This window comes from Mandrillus leucophaeus, unplaced genomic scaffold (genome assembly GCF_000951045.1).
Source record: "Mandrillus leucophaeus isolate KB7577 unplaced genomic scaffold, Mleu.le_1.0 Scaffold118, whole genome shotgun sequence".
Taxonomy (NCBI): Eukaryota; Metazoa; Chordata; class Mammalia; order Primates; family Cercopithecidae; genus Mandrillus; species Mandrillus leucophaeus.
The window spans coordinates 2,072,183-2,086,125 of record NW_012100098.1 but is presented as its reverse complement, the minus strand read 5'-3'; the positions used below and the strand labels follow the sequence as shown (position 1 = coordinate 2,086,125).

Here is a 13,943-nt window from a genome sequence, read left to right as displayed (position 1 = left end):
GAAGACAAGTTATCCATAATTATGTTACCTAGAGATAACGAATGTTGCTATTTTGGTATGATATAGTCTGCTCTTTTTCTATGCATATGTGATTTATATGTACATATGTATTTCATCAATTCTAAGATGCATTTTAAAAAATCTTTAACATTTCTGAAATTGGTATGTATCTTAAATTAATGGTGTTACAACTTAGCAGTGTTGGATCATGCCTGTAATCATAGCACTTTGGGAGGTTAAGATGTGAAGATTGCTTGTGTCCAGGAGTTCGAGACCAGCCTGGGCAACATAGTGAGACCCCTGTCCCTATAAAAAGTACAAAAATGAGCCAGGCATAGTGGTGTGTGCCTATAGTCCCAGCTACTCAGGAGGAGGCTGAGGTGAGAGGATCTGTTGAGCCCAGGAGGTCTCAAACTCCTGAGCTCCAGTGATCCACCCACCTCGGCCTCCCACAGTGCTAGGATTAAAGCCGTGAGCAACTGTGTCCAGCCCGAGTATCCTTATTTTTATAAGTGAGAAGTTTGTAAGCACAGCAGGTCCCTGTAACTGCAGTCTGAGCACTTAGCCACTACTTTCTGCAAGTCTGTCTCTCCATTTATTCAAGTCTCTAGTTTATGATCCTCAGAAAAGTTTTCTAGCGCTCTGTCTTCCTAATCTTTACAGCTCTTGTTAAAATGTTTCCTTGGCATTTTATATTATCTATTTTAGGAGACTCTTGGTCAGTCTTTTGTATAACCGAAGCCTCCTAATATCATACAATTAATACATTTTCCTCTCTTGGGAGACATATGGGTTTGTCAAACTGTAACTATAGACTTTCTACTTAAATCACACAAGATCATCTCCTTAAACGCAATCAAGTGCCCAAGATCTGTCTGTGCCTTTCACAATAGAGGAATTTCATAATTGCAATGAATAAAACATCCAAATGCTTATAAAATTTTGCTGTGAGAACTTTTTCTGTTCAAAATTGTGATTTCTTATTTAATATATCTCTTTAAAAAAAGAAACATATGCACATTTAACCTTCTGAAACAGTTAATTGGATTTCAATCTGACAGTTGTTTTGCCCAAAGAGAAGTAATAAAAGGGGCTATAAACTAACTCCACAGAGCAAACAGTCCTCCAGCTAAAAGCAAAACCTGTTATCTTCCCCTAAAAACAGAGAAGTTTCTGTTTTCTTCCCCCCCGCTTTTTTTTTTTTTTGGTTTGTTTGTTTGTTTTGAGATGGAGTCTCACTCTGTCACCCAGGCTGGAGTGTGGTGGCGTGATCTCGGCTCACTGCAAACTCTGCCTCCCAGGTTCAAGCGATTCTCCTGTCTCAGCCTCTGGAGTAGCTGAGATTACAGGTGTGCGCAACCACACTCGACTAATTTTTGTATTTTTGTAGAGATAGGGTTTCACCATGTTGGTCAGGCTGGTTTTGAACTCCTGACCTCAGGTGATCCACCCGCCTCGGCCTCCCAAAGCGTTGGATTATAGGCGTGAACCACTGCACCTGGCCGAAGTTTCTGTTTTCTTAGACATTTGAAAAAAAATCACAAATTTCATTAAATTAAATCTTAATTTAATATTAATAAACATGAATAAATATTTCAAATATTAATAAATTAAATTTATTAATATTAATATCTGATATTAATATTGCTTTGGATTGTAAGTAAAGGAGAGGTGATAGAATAACTCATTGGCAGATGAAACCCTGTCTCTACTAAAATACAAAAAATTAGCTGGGCATGGTGGCGCATGTCTATAATCCCAGCTACTTGGGAGGCTGAGGCAGGGGAAATGCTTGAACCCAGGAGGTAGAGGTTGCAGTGAGCTGAGATCGCGCCACTGCACTCCAGTCTGGTGACAGGGCAACACTCCGTCTCAAAAAAAAAAAAAAAAAACCATGTTGGCACTGTCCAAAGGTAGCATGGAGGTACAAAGTGGTCCCTCCTCCTGGGTGTGGTGGGTGGAGTGGGCAGAGGCCACGCAGAGCCAATCACTGCCCCCTGGCCTGCTCCTGGGTTTGTTCCACCTGGACCTGCAGATAAATCCCGAGGCCTTTGATCTCAAGGATTTCTAACCACCCAGAGATCAGGAGGAAAGACTGCAAAGGAAGCCCTAAAGTAGAATAACCTTTTCTTTCTCCATGAATGGAATGTGAGTTATGTTTGCTGAGGGCAGATTAAAATAGATTTTATTGTTTGAAATCAGGAATTTACAGAAACTCTTTGAAGAGCTACTATCAGTGAAGACCTTTAAATCCCCCACTGTGGTAGTGGGCAAAATAGTCACGTACAATTGTAATGTGTATAGGTTTTCTCAGAGTTGGGACCCACTGCCAGGCGGGGAGTTGGTGGTATTTGATGCTGTTGTTTGGGGAGGAGTGACATGGTCAGTGAGGAAAAAACACAAAACACAAAACACACTCAAAGTTGCCCATGGAGTTATATCAGTTTGATGGGATACCCTAGAACACCTCAGGGGTCTGTGAACCCTTTAACCATTCAACGGAAAAGATGACTAGGGGTATAGATTGTCTAGTTTGTTTATATGACATAACTTTTTTCCAGCAGTACTTGAGAGGAGTGTGAATGAACTCCTTTATATACACATATATATAATTCTTTTTATTTTTTATTTTTATTTTGAGACAGGGTCTCACTCTGTTGCCCAGGCTGGAGTGCGGTGGCACCGTCACAGTGAAACGGGAAAGAGTCCCTTGTCCCCCTCACAGGGAGTGCAACAAAGGGAGCGGCTCACTTCTTTAGGGCCCAGCTGCTGAAATCTCTATGGAACATACAGATGGGCAGGTTCCGATCCCACGGCAGCATCTACCTTTGGACAGTGCCAACATGTATTTTGTTGTTGTTTGTTTGAGATGAGTGTTGCTCTGTTGCCAGTTAGTGTTTACAGCTCCTGAAGCCCCAGTGGGCGTGTGCTACTGTGTGCTCTTTTAGTTTTTTTTTTTTTTTTTTTTTTTTTTTTTTTTTTTTTTTTTAGATGGGAGTCTGGCTCTGCCGCCCAAGCTGGAGTGCAGTGGCTGGATCTCAGCTCACAGAAAGCTCCGCCTCCGGGGTTTACGCCATTCTCCTGCCTCAGCCTCCGAGTAGCTGGGACTACAGGCGCCCGCCACCTCGTCCGGCTAGTTTTTTGTATTTTTTAGTAGAGACGGGGTTTCACCGGGTTAGCCAGGATGGTTGCTCTTTTAGTTTTGCTGTCTAAAGGCGGCTGTGCTAACCAACTGGATTAGACGCTCTGCCTTATTGCGAGGACAAAGGGTTTTCTGTATCCCGGGTTCTTGCCTTGGTGTACCAGAAAAATCAGATCATACGTGGGCTTGGAGAATGGGTGCAAGGTTTTATTGAGTTCAAGTAGTTCTCAGTAGATAGGGGAGCCAGAAGGGAGATGGAGTGGAGAGAGTTTTCCCCGGAGTTGGGCCGCTCAGCAGCTGGGCTCTCCTCTGACTGCCCCAGGCAAACTCTATGTCTTTCCCTGGGCCCATGGCCTGCCGTGCCCGCGTCTGCCAGTGCATGTCGGTATGCTCTTCCACGGGTGTATTCCTCTTGATGTCCAGCTGCCTGTGCGTTCTGTTCCTCCGCTGATCTGGTCCTCTCGACGTCCAGCCGCTTGTGTCTCTGCCCGCTAGGGTCTAGGGGTTTTTATAGGCACAGGATAGGGCTGTGGTGGGCCACAGTGGTCTTCGGAAATGCAACATCTGGGCATGAAAACAGAAACGCCTGTCCTCACCTAGGTCCATGGGCACAGGCCTGGCGGTGGAGCCCCAGCCAGGGACCACGCCCTTCCCTTCCCGGCACTTCCCTGTCCCCCTCCCATATCAACTCCTCACTGCAGCCTCAACCTCCCCAGGCTCAAGCAATCGTCCCACCTCAGCCCCCTGAGTAGCTGGGACTACACGCATGTGCAAGCACACCCAGCTAATTTTTCTTTTTTTTTTTTTTTTGTAGAGATGGGATCTCCTTTTATTGCCCAGACTGGTCTGAAATGTCTGAGCTTAAGTGATCCTCCTCCCTCAGCCTCCCAGAGTGCTGGAATTACAGGCATGAGCCACGGTGCCAGGCCCCTTCATATCTTAACCACCAGGAGAAGCAGACCTGAAGTGATGCCTTGATACACGTGTGTTCTGCAAGACTAGAGTAAGATATGACAGGCATATATTGTTACAACAGGAGGTGAGCTCAGACTTTGAAAAGATATTGGCTTCACTCACTGAACATCAAGACTTGGAATATCCTGGGATTCAGCTACTGTTGAAGGGCAACCAGGCCAGGTTTGCAACACCATCGAGTGATTTAAGGGGTGCAAAGCTAGGATGCCTTAAGAAAAGAGGGAGAAGAAGCCCTGCTGGGCTGAACTTGAGACTGGACTTTCAAAACCACGATGGGCTCTGTAATGTGTTATCCTGTCCTGGCATTTGCTACCCTGATGAACCCACAGGTGCTAAATTTCAAGGCTAAAGTGAGGCCTGGCACAGCAGCTCATGCCTGTAATCCCAACAGTTTGGGAGGCTGAGGCACGTGGATCACCTGAGGTCAGGCGTTTGAGACCAGCCTGGCCAACATGGTGAAACCCTGTTCCTACTAAAAATACAAAAATGACCTGGGCGTGGTGGTGTGCACCTGTAATCCCAGCTACTTGGGAGACTGAGGCAGGAGAATCTTTTGAACCTGGGAAGTGGAGGTTGCAGTGAGCGGAGACCGTGCTGTTGCACTCCAACCTGGGGTACAAGAGTGAAACTCTGTCTCAAAAAATAAAAAATGAAAGCTAAAGTGGTCAGAGTAGTTGACTCCTAGGCATTTATTGATTCCTTTGCAATTAATCTATGTGTAGTAAGGTGATTCCAGTCTCCTTGCCAGGGATGGGCAAAGACGGGTGTCTTCTGGGGGTGCTTGTCACTTATTCTGTTCTTTACAGCATCATCCCTTACGCCCAGATGCTATGGGAGAGGCATGTCTCAGTATAGTACTGGGGGTCCCTGACAGAATCCCCCCCAGTGAAAGGAGAGACTCTGAGAATCGCTGCATGAAGTCCCCCAGTTAGCTGGCAGTTGTGTAGTCGTGGGTAAGTTGTTTAGCCTGTTTTCATTTTTTTTAAAGGACAATTCTATAGAGTCTGTTTTAAGATAATAGATGTATACTGCTCAAAACAGTGCTCGGAACATAATACATGCTCTGTGTTCAACAAGAACAACAGCAACAACCACAGAGGCACTCCTCACTACCTGCAGGGAGACCCAGGATACCTGAACTCTACTGAGTTGTGGCCACTCAAGCCTGAACAGAAGGATCCGTGGAGCCAACATGTGAGTTTCTTGATATGTGCCTGTTACTCCACCAGAAAGCGTTACTTACTCATTTCCTGAGTTTGGGCAGGAGCCACGACAGCCTGTTGATGAGCTTGGCTGAATCATGCAATTTGGCCTGGGTTTGAGGGTGGGCAAGAATGGCCACTTGGATCCTGCTCAAAGTTCTTTCATTTTAGGTTTACTTCCAAAGCAGCTGAAAGCAGTGCACAGGATAGAAATGAAACAAGGGTACATTTGGGTGGGTGGCTGCTGCTTCCCATGGCCTCTTATGTCAACTCCCAGAGAAGCACCCCTCAGAGTCTGGCGATGTTACCATTCAGTGCGGGGAGAAAGATGTTTGCCAGACTGGAGGAGCACAGAACTGCAGGTTCACTGCCTTTATACCCCAGCCACATGGCACCAAGAAGGAATAAGAACACCTGTTTTATTTAACACCCGGCATTAATTATGTTAATCAAGCCATGTCACCCAGGTCTAAAGTCTAAGCCTTGAGATTCTTCCCACGTCAGCCTTGGGGCAATCATTCCTTATCTGTACCTTTGCCATAGACAGGGCGGTTGCTAGCCCACAGGGAGCCTTGTGTGCATAACTAAAAGGCATCCTTTCTGTTGGGCAGATGCAAAGCTATACATTAGGATGCTTGCTTGACAAGCTAAGTGTGTACAAGGCACACAAGCTGCACAACCACAGGTGGTGGCAGTGGCTGCAGGGACCCGGAGTTCCCATTTCTGCTTGGGGCCTGGCACGGTGATGTGTGCCTTAGAGTAGGCAAGGGAAGTAGGCTTCACTCAGGGTGAAGTCAGACTTGTGAGCAAATCATAGGCCTCTTACCGTGCAGCCGCTGTTGCTGCTTGCTGCAACACAAGAGCATACGCAAATAGGACATTGGGAGCGACATGAAGGTGTTGGATGGATTTGGAACCCTGGGCTGCCTGTTGAGCATAAAATTGTCAATCTGTGGAAGTTGACTCCCGACCAAATGCAAGAGAGGCTGGGGAGCTTGACTATGTACAAGGAAAGGCAGAGATTGGGACAGGGCAGTTGAGTACAAAGAACCTGCTTTTTTTTTTTTTTTTTTTTTTTTGAGACGGAGTCTCGCTCTGTCGCCCAGGCTGGAGTGCAGTGGCCGGATCTCAGCTCACTGCAAGCTCCGCCTCCCAGGTTTACGCCATTCTCCTGCCTCAGCCTCCCGAGTAGCTGGGACTACAGGTGCCCGCCACCTCGCCCAGCTAGTTTTTTGTATTTTGTAGTAGAGACGGAGTTTCACCGTGTTAGCCAGGATGGTCTCGATCTCCTGACCTCGTGATCCGCCTGTCTCGGCCTCCCAAAGTGCTGGGATTACAGGCTTGAGCCACCGCGCCCGGCCAAACCTGCTTTTTCCTTTAGCATCGTTTAGGGAACTATCTTTGATTCTTAGTCCATGAAATTCAGATGAGGCCTTCCTCAGTCCCCAGCACCAGCCAGGTGAATCTGTAATCTTGTAGCCACAGTGATTGGTTTAGGGTTAGGCATGTTACCCAAGCCAGGCCACTCAGAGCCTTCTCTGAGACATTCCCTAGAGCAAGCAAAAAAGATGAACTCCTCTCCCTGTCTTTTCTCCCCCACCCCCACATGACCACTGATGGAATCGTTGGATGGGAAGTCTGTATGTTTAGGGTGGCTCGTGATCCTCTTTGCGATCACATGAGGCAGGAGAGTCAACTTGACCGTGAAGCCAACGCTGAGAAAGCAGAGAAAGATAAAGAATGAGAGGACTCCAGTGATATCTTTTGGACTCCTGGATCCTGCTGTACCTGAAGTCATTTATCCCTAGACTTCTCCCTTCTTCCACTTTCTTTGCTTTCTCCCTCCTTCCCTGCTTTCTTTCCTTCCCTTTTCTTTTCTCTCTTTTTTCCTTTCCTTATTTTTTTCTTGTTTTGGTTGAAATTTGTTTAAGTGTGTTTTTGTCACTTTCAACCAAAATAATCTGATTAATAAATAATATGATACACTGGATTGAGTTACTGCTATAAGAGGGTGAAAGGACTTGAGGTAAAAGGGCTGTCTGTTCATAAAAACCCAGGTCTGGCAGAGAAGAAGCAGAGAGAAAGAAAAGCGTAGGAAATGATGGTCTGACTCTCCAGGGAGCAGAGGAAGGGAGTTGGGTGGTGACTCACACTCGGGAGGTGGGAACACATGGGATTGGAAGGGAGGGACGGCCCATCCTTGTAGGCTTTATCCTATGAGAGGCCCTTGAACCATGCAGTTTCCAGGCAGGTCTTGAAGATCTTGGAAGACCAGGAAACTGGAAGGTTTCCCCTTGGGAGAGAAGGTGATCCCAAGAATTGAGAGGCAAGAGGCTGGTTAGTATCTGGCCTATTCCAAGCGCTTCAGGACATACTGTACCTCATTCCCTCTGAGCACTGGGGAGGTCACCATTTCTCTGCTTCATTACACCATTAGGCTTAAGCCTGTTGATGTTCTGTGCCTAATCCTGTCCCTCCTGTTTGCTTTGAAGAGGTTGCACCCAAATTCCCCAGTGGGGGTCTCCCCCATTACATATAAATAATGCTGCTGTAAACCCCGTTTATGTTCATCTATGGCCATTTTCTTTCTTTTTCTTTTCTTTGTAGAGACAGGGTCTTGCTATGTTTCCCAGACTGGTCTCAAACTCCTGGCCTCAAGCAATCCTCCCACCTGGGCCTTCCAAAGTGCTGGGATTATAAGCATGAGCCACCATGCCTGCAGGACCCCATGGCCGTTTTCTTAGGATAAACTTCTAGGATGAAATTTACCAGGTCAAAGGTTATAAACATTATTAAGGTTTTCAATTCATTCCAGGAAGAAATATTATCTATTACTAGAAAAGAGATGTAAAAAGTTCCAGCCTTTGTCAACTAGGAGAATGATGATCATCAAATACCGCACATAAGAGGTGACTTGTTTTTCAGAAAAACAGAGCCATGTAATGATGCCTATAATAAATTAGATTAGGGCTGTAAAATAGGGTGTGAGTGCAGCACATCATGTGGCATTAAACAAATTGGACTGTCTGGTTCCCTGGAGATACACAGGACAAACACACCAGAGAGGTGATGTAATGGGGTTATCAGGGCATTTCCTTGATAGTATCCCAACAGTAGCAAATGTGGTGGTAGCCACATGGGCAGAGGCAGCTGTAGCAGCAGCTGTAGCAGCAGCTGTAGTTGCATTTACTTCTGTGTAAGTGGGGTTAGGACCAGAGGAGGGCAAAGAGCTAGTCTTTCACTCTCAGGACCTCTTTGTCTAATGAGGGAGATCACCAGCTGCAAGTAAAATTATCCCAAGGGAGAGATTTTGGCCTGGTATAAATAACATTGTAAGTCTATTCACAGTTGGAAAGGTTTATGCATTTGAAAGCACTGTGGAAGCCATAAAGCATTGTTGATGTGGGGTAGAGTGTTAGGTACTAGGGAGAAAGACAAGAAAGACCTGGTCCCTATCTGTAAGGAGCTTCCAGTCTCCAGCACAGTCACTCTAGAATGTGATATGAATGTGTAACAAAGGGGTGTATGCCCAGTGGTGGCATGAAGAGGGAAGTGGCTAAATTCACTTGCTGCTTCAGAAGGATTTAGAAGAGGTGACATGACCTGGCTGGTGATGAATGAGTAGAAGTTCGCCAGGTAGGTAAGTGGGAGAGACGCAAATAGAGTAAAGGGCATTTGTGTGACATTGGTGTCCCCCACAATTTGGGGAGCAAATAACATGCCCCTGTTATTCCTCATAATTTAGTGCTCCAGGCCCCACATGCAGTGATACCAGGTCTGTGGCCCTCTGAGGTTTCACCCTCTCCCCCAGATCCCTGGGGTTACTAGCGTTGAGGGGAACTTGGCTCTGGCTGGTAGGGCTCATTGCAGCAGGGCACAGCAGCTAATGAGGAGGAGCCGGGCTAGGCCAGGCAGTCCTCCCTGCAGAAGCCGGGCAGCGTTTGAGGCCTGTGAAAGGAAGTGGATACTGCAGTGGTATTTTATTCCTGGGGATGTGTCTTACTCCATTTGGGCTGCTGTAACAAAATGCCTGAGACAGGGAAATCGGTAAACAACGCAATCTATTTCTCAGTCTGGAGGCTAAGTCCAAGATCAGGGTGCTGGCAGGCTTGGTGTCTGGTGAGGGCTGCTCTCCTCTTCCAAGATGGTGCCTTGTTGCTGTGTCCTGGCATGGAGGGAGGCGGAAGGGCAACTTGACTGATGGGAGGAGCCTTCATGGCCTAATCATCTTCTAAAGGACTACCACTAATACTGTTGCATTAGAGATTAAATTTCAACATAAATTGCTTGCTTGCTTTTTCGTTGTTTTTTTTTTTTTTTTTTTTGAGACAGAGTTTCGCTCTTTTTGCCCAGGCTGGAGTGCAATGGCGCGATCTTGGCTCACCGCAACCTCCGCCTCCCGGGTTCAAGCGATTCTCCTGCCTCAGCCTCCCGAGTAGCTGGGATTACAGGCATGTGCCACCACCCCAGCTAATTTTGTATTTTTAGTAGAGGCGGGGTTTCTCCATGTTGGTCAGGCTGGTCTTGAACTCCCGACCTCAGGTGATCCACCTGCCTCAGCCTCCCAAAGTGCTGGGATTACAAGCGTGAGCCACCATGCCCGGCTGCTTTTTCGTTTTTTAGAGATGAGGTTTTGCTCTGTTGCCCAGGCTGGAGTTCAGCGACACAATCATAGCTCATTGTAGCCTGGAACTCTTAGGCTCAAGCAATCCTCCTGCCTCAGCCTCCCAAGTAGCTGGCACTACAGGCGTGCATCACCATACCTGGCAAATTAAAAAAAACATTTTTTTTGGTAGAAATGGGACCCCTCTATGTTGCCAAGGCTGGTCTGAAACTCCGCAGCTCAAGTGATCTGCCCACCTTGGCCTCCCAAAGAGCTGGAATCAGAGGTATGAGCCACCATGCCCGGCTTCAACATAGATTTCAATATAATTTTGGAGAGACACATTCAAACCATAGCGGGGTGTGTCTCTAAAGCATAGGCTCCTTGCTCTCCAGGAAGTATGCCCCTAACTGAATTGCTCTAAATTGCCTGCATAAACTCTTGGTTTTTCCACCAGGCCACTTCCACTGGGTGCTCAGCTGCCTGCCCTGGTGTGGGAGGCGCACAGATTCTGACCATAGGCATCTGTATTCGTTCCCTAGGGCTGCTATAACAAAGTACCACAAACTGGGTGGCTCCAAACATGTTTACTGTCTCATAGTGCTGAAGAAATCTGCAAGGCCATGCTCCCTCTGAAGTCTGTATGGTAACCCTTCCTTCCCTCTTCCTAGCGCCTGGTGGCTGGCTGGCAATTTTTTGTGTTCCTTGGCCTGTGCAGGCAGCACTCCAATTCTCCAGCCTCATATGGTGTTTTCCCTGTCACACTGTGTCTTCACATGTCTGGCTCCTTATAAGGACACCAGTCGTATTGGATTAGGAGCCCACCCTACTCCAGTATGACCTCATCTTAACTGATTACACCTGCAAGGACCTTATTTCCAAATAACGTTACATTCTCAGGTATTGGGAGCTGGGGTTAGGACTTCACCTTATCTTTTTCTGGGGGACACAATTCAACCTATAATGGGTTTTTGTTTGTTTTTGAGGCAGAGTCTCACTCTGTCATCCAGGCTAGAGTGCAGTGGCACGATCTTGGCTCGCTGCAACCTCCGTCCCCTGGGTTCAAGCCACTCTTACGTCTCAGCCTCCTGAGTAGCAAGGATTACAGGCGCATGCCACCACACCCAGCTAAGTTTTTGTATTTTTCTTTAGTAGACATGAGGTTTTGTCATGTTGGCCAGGCTGGTCTCGAACTCCAGACCTTAGGTGATCTGCCCACCTCCGTTTCCCAAACTGCTGGGATTACAGGTGTGAGCCACTGCGCCCGGCCTATAACGGGTTTTCTGAGAGATGTGGTGGTGGAGCTTTGAGATGGCAAAGACCAGTGCTCCCAGTATTTGGAGGTGCTGCTCAGGGGCGATGGTGCAGGAGCATGGTGTTCGCCTCTCTCTGCTTGACCGCCCGAGGCTGCCCAGGAGTATGGCTGAAGGGAGCTGGGGCTCTGCCGGAGCCACACAGCAGTGATGTTGCATCTGGAGGGAAGGGTGGAATGGAGTGCCTGTCTAGGGAGCTGTTGCTGGGCCCCTTCCCACCTCTTCCTCAAGAAATCGAAACTACCAGTGTAATGCTCACTCCAGAACATTTTCCTTTTAGAACAGAGGAGTGAGAAACGCATCTGACTAGCTACCCAGTCTTGTTTTTGTTTGTCAGAGTTATTCTGGATATTTTTGCTTGCCCATTAATTAAAAAAAACCCTGTTCATAATTTTATTGTGATGTCCTGAAATTTATAGATGAGTGAAAGGAGAAGTAACATACATGTATACTTTTTTTTTTTTTTTTGAGACAGGATCTCACTCTGTTGCCCAGGCTGAGTGCAGTGGCACAATCATGACTGACTGCAGCTTTGCCCTCCCAGGCTCAAGCAATCCTCCCATCTCAGCCTACCGAGTAGCTGGGACTACAGGTGCACACCACTACACCTGGCTAACATCTTTAATAAAATTGAGTTTTTCCTATCAGATATACAGTTATTCAATCTACTCAAGACTCTTTTGTGCCACTCAGTAGCATTTTAATGATTTTTTTCTTATAGTTCTTGCACACTATTTACTGTTTGCTAGATCTTTTCTCTCTTTGCTTGCTAATATAACAGGAATCTTTTCTCTCATCTTGTTATCTAATCAGTTGTGTTTTGTGTTATAGGAAAGCTATTGATTTTTGCATAATATTCTTTTGCCTAGTCACTCACTTCTCTGAATTTTCTTACCATTTGAAATCATTTTCAGTTGATTCTCTTAGGTTTTCTAGGTTTACAATAATATAATTTAATCTCTTTCTTTTTGATATTTTTAAAGAGATGGGGTCTTGCTGTGTTTCCCAGGCAGGAGCACAGTGGCTGTTCATAGGTGCAATCATACTACACTGCAGCCTTGAACTTCTGGACTCAAGGGATCCTCCTGCCTCAGCCTCCCTAGTGGCTGGGACTATAGGTGTGCACCACTACACCTCTGATTTTTATACATTTTATTTTTTTCTGCTGTCAAGTTCCATTTGTAACCAAATGTAAGTCTGGCTGGTCGCTGCCTGAGAAGCCAAATACTCAAGAGGTGAGGTGTGGTGAAGTACCAGCAGTTGAGGAAATGGCTAGGCTCATGCTTCCAAAAAACCATTTCAACTTTTTGGGCTGAGTAAGGGGATTTAAGAAGGAAAATGTGGTATGGGAAACATGTGGAAATGTTGGGTGCAGGTTCTGTGTGTCTCGTTCCATGGCTATCTTGATAATCGCCCCTCCCGAGGCCTGGTTGGCATCAGTTTGACTTTGGCCTGATGGTGATGGCGTCATCATTTGTAACTTTCCTGAAGGAGATTCTGCAGCTGGGTCTCTATGCCTGGTTTATTTCAGAATTGGTCCGTGGAATTTCTAAGCAAGCACATAATTAGATAAGTAAGCACAATGCATGGGAGTGCCTGGCAGGAAAGGGAGGAAAACAGAGTTTTAAAGCACATTTCAAGGTTATATTTTGGGTTTAGAGGAAAAAAAGTTTTAAAATGCATCTTGAAGCTGAGATACTTGGTTACACATTGACCTATTCAATCCTTCCCCACCCACCAGGTAACAGTAGTGTTCTTCATCATCTTTAGCTAGTTTTTTACTTTACCGGAAATATATTTCTATTTTCCCATTAAGTATGACACTGGCTTTGATTCTTCTGGTTAGAGTCATCCCGAATGCATCTGGTCTTGAAATTAATCTTTTTTTTTTTTTTTTTGAGACAGAATTTTCACTCTTGTTGCCCAGGCTGGAGTGCAGTGGCGCAATCTCCACTCACTGCAATCTCTGCCTCCCAGGTTCAAGTAATTCTCCTGTCTCAGTCTCCCGAATAGCTAGGATTACAGGTATGCGCCACCAGGCCCAGCTAATTTTTTTTGTATTTTTAGTAGAGAAGGGGTTTCACCATGTTGGCCAGGCTGGTCTCAAACTCCTGACCTCAGGTGATCCACCTGCCTCAGCCTCCCAAACTGTTGGGATTACAGGTGTGAGTCACCACGCCTAGCCAATAATTTTTTAGTTAGAGGGGATTTCTTAAAAACTTTCTTGTCCCCCTTCCCACACTCCATGGTTTGGATTTCCTATCTCTTCGAACAATCTTTCTTTTTTCTGTTTTCTTTTCTTTTCTTTTCTTTTTTTTGAGATAGGCTCTCACTTTGTTGCCCAGGCTGGAATGCAGTGGCAGGATCATAACTCACTGTAACCTCAAACTCCTGGGCTCAAGCCATCATCCCATCTCAGCCTCCCAAAGTGCTGGGAATACAAGTGTGAGCCACTGCTCCTGGCCCAAAAATCTATTTTTTTTTTCAATACAGAATTACCTGTTTAATTGAGATTTCAGTTCCTTATACAGAGTTGAGCAATTTTTTTTTTTATCAGTGGAGGTTATTTATTCTCATGTATTATTATTTGCATTTACGTTTTTTCTCCTTCCCTGTTCCTCCCCTATGCAATGATTTGGTTAGCTGATGCTTTAATCTTTTCTGATGCTCTATTGCTTTTCAATTTTCTAATTTAGTAATTTCTACAT

At 45.9% G+C, this 13,943-nt stretch overlaps 1 protein-coding gene across 1 annotated transcript in view; it reads left to right on the top strand.

Annotated features, from left to right (window-relative positions):
• SLC4A8 (solute carrier family 4, sodium bicarbonate cotransporter, member 8) overlaps positions 1-13,943 on the top strand; it is a 129,018-nt gene that overhangs the window by 6,012 nt on the left and 109,063 nt on the right. The window contains exons 2-3 of the mRNA XM_012002472.1: positions 5,106-5,134; positions 5,176-5,311. The gene's annotated coding sequence lies outside the window, so the exon portion shown is untranslated. The remainder of the gene's footprint in view (positions 1-5,105; positions 5,135-5,175; positions 5,312-13,943) is intronic.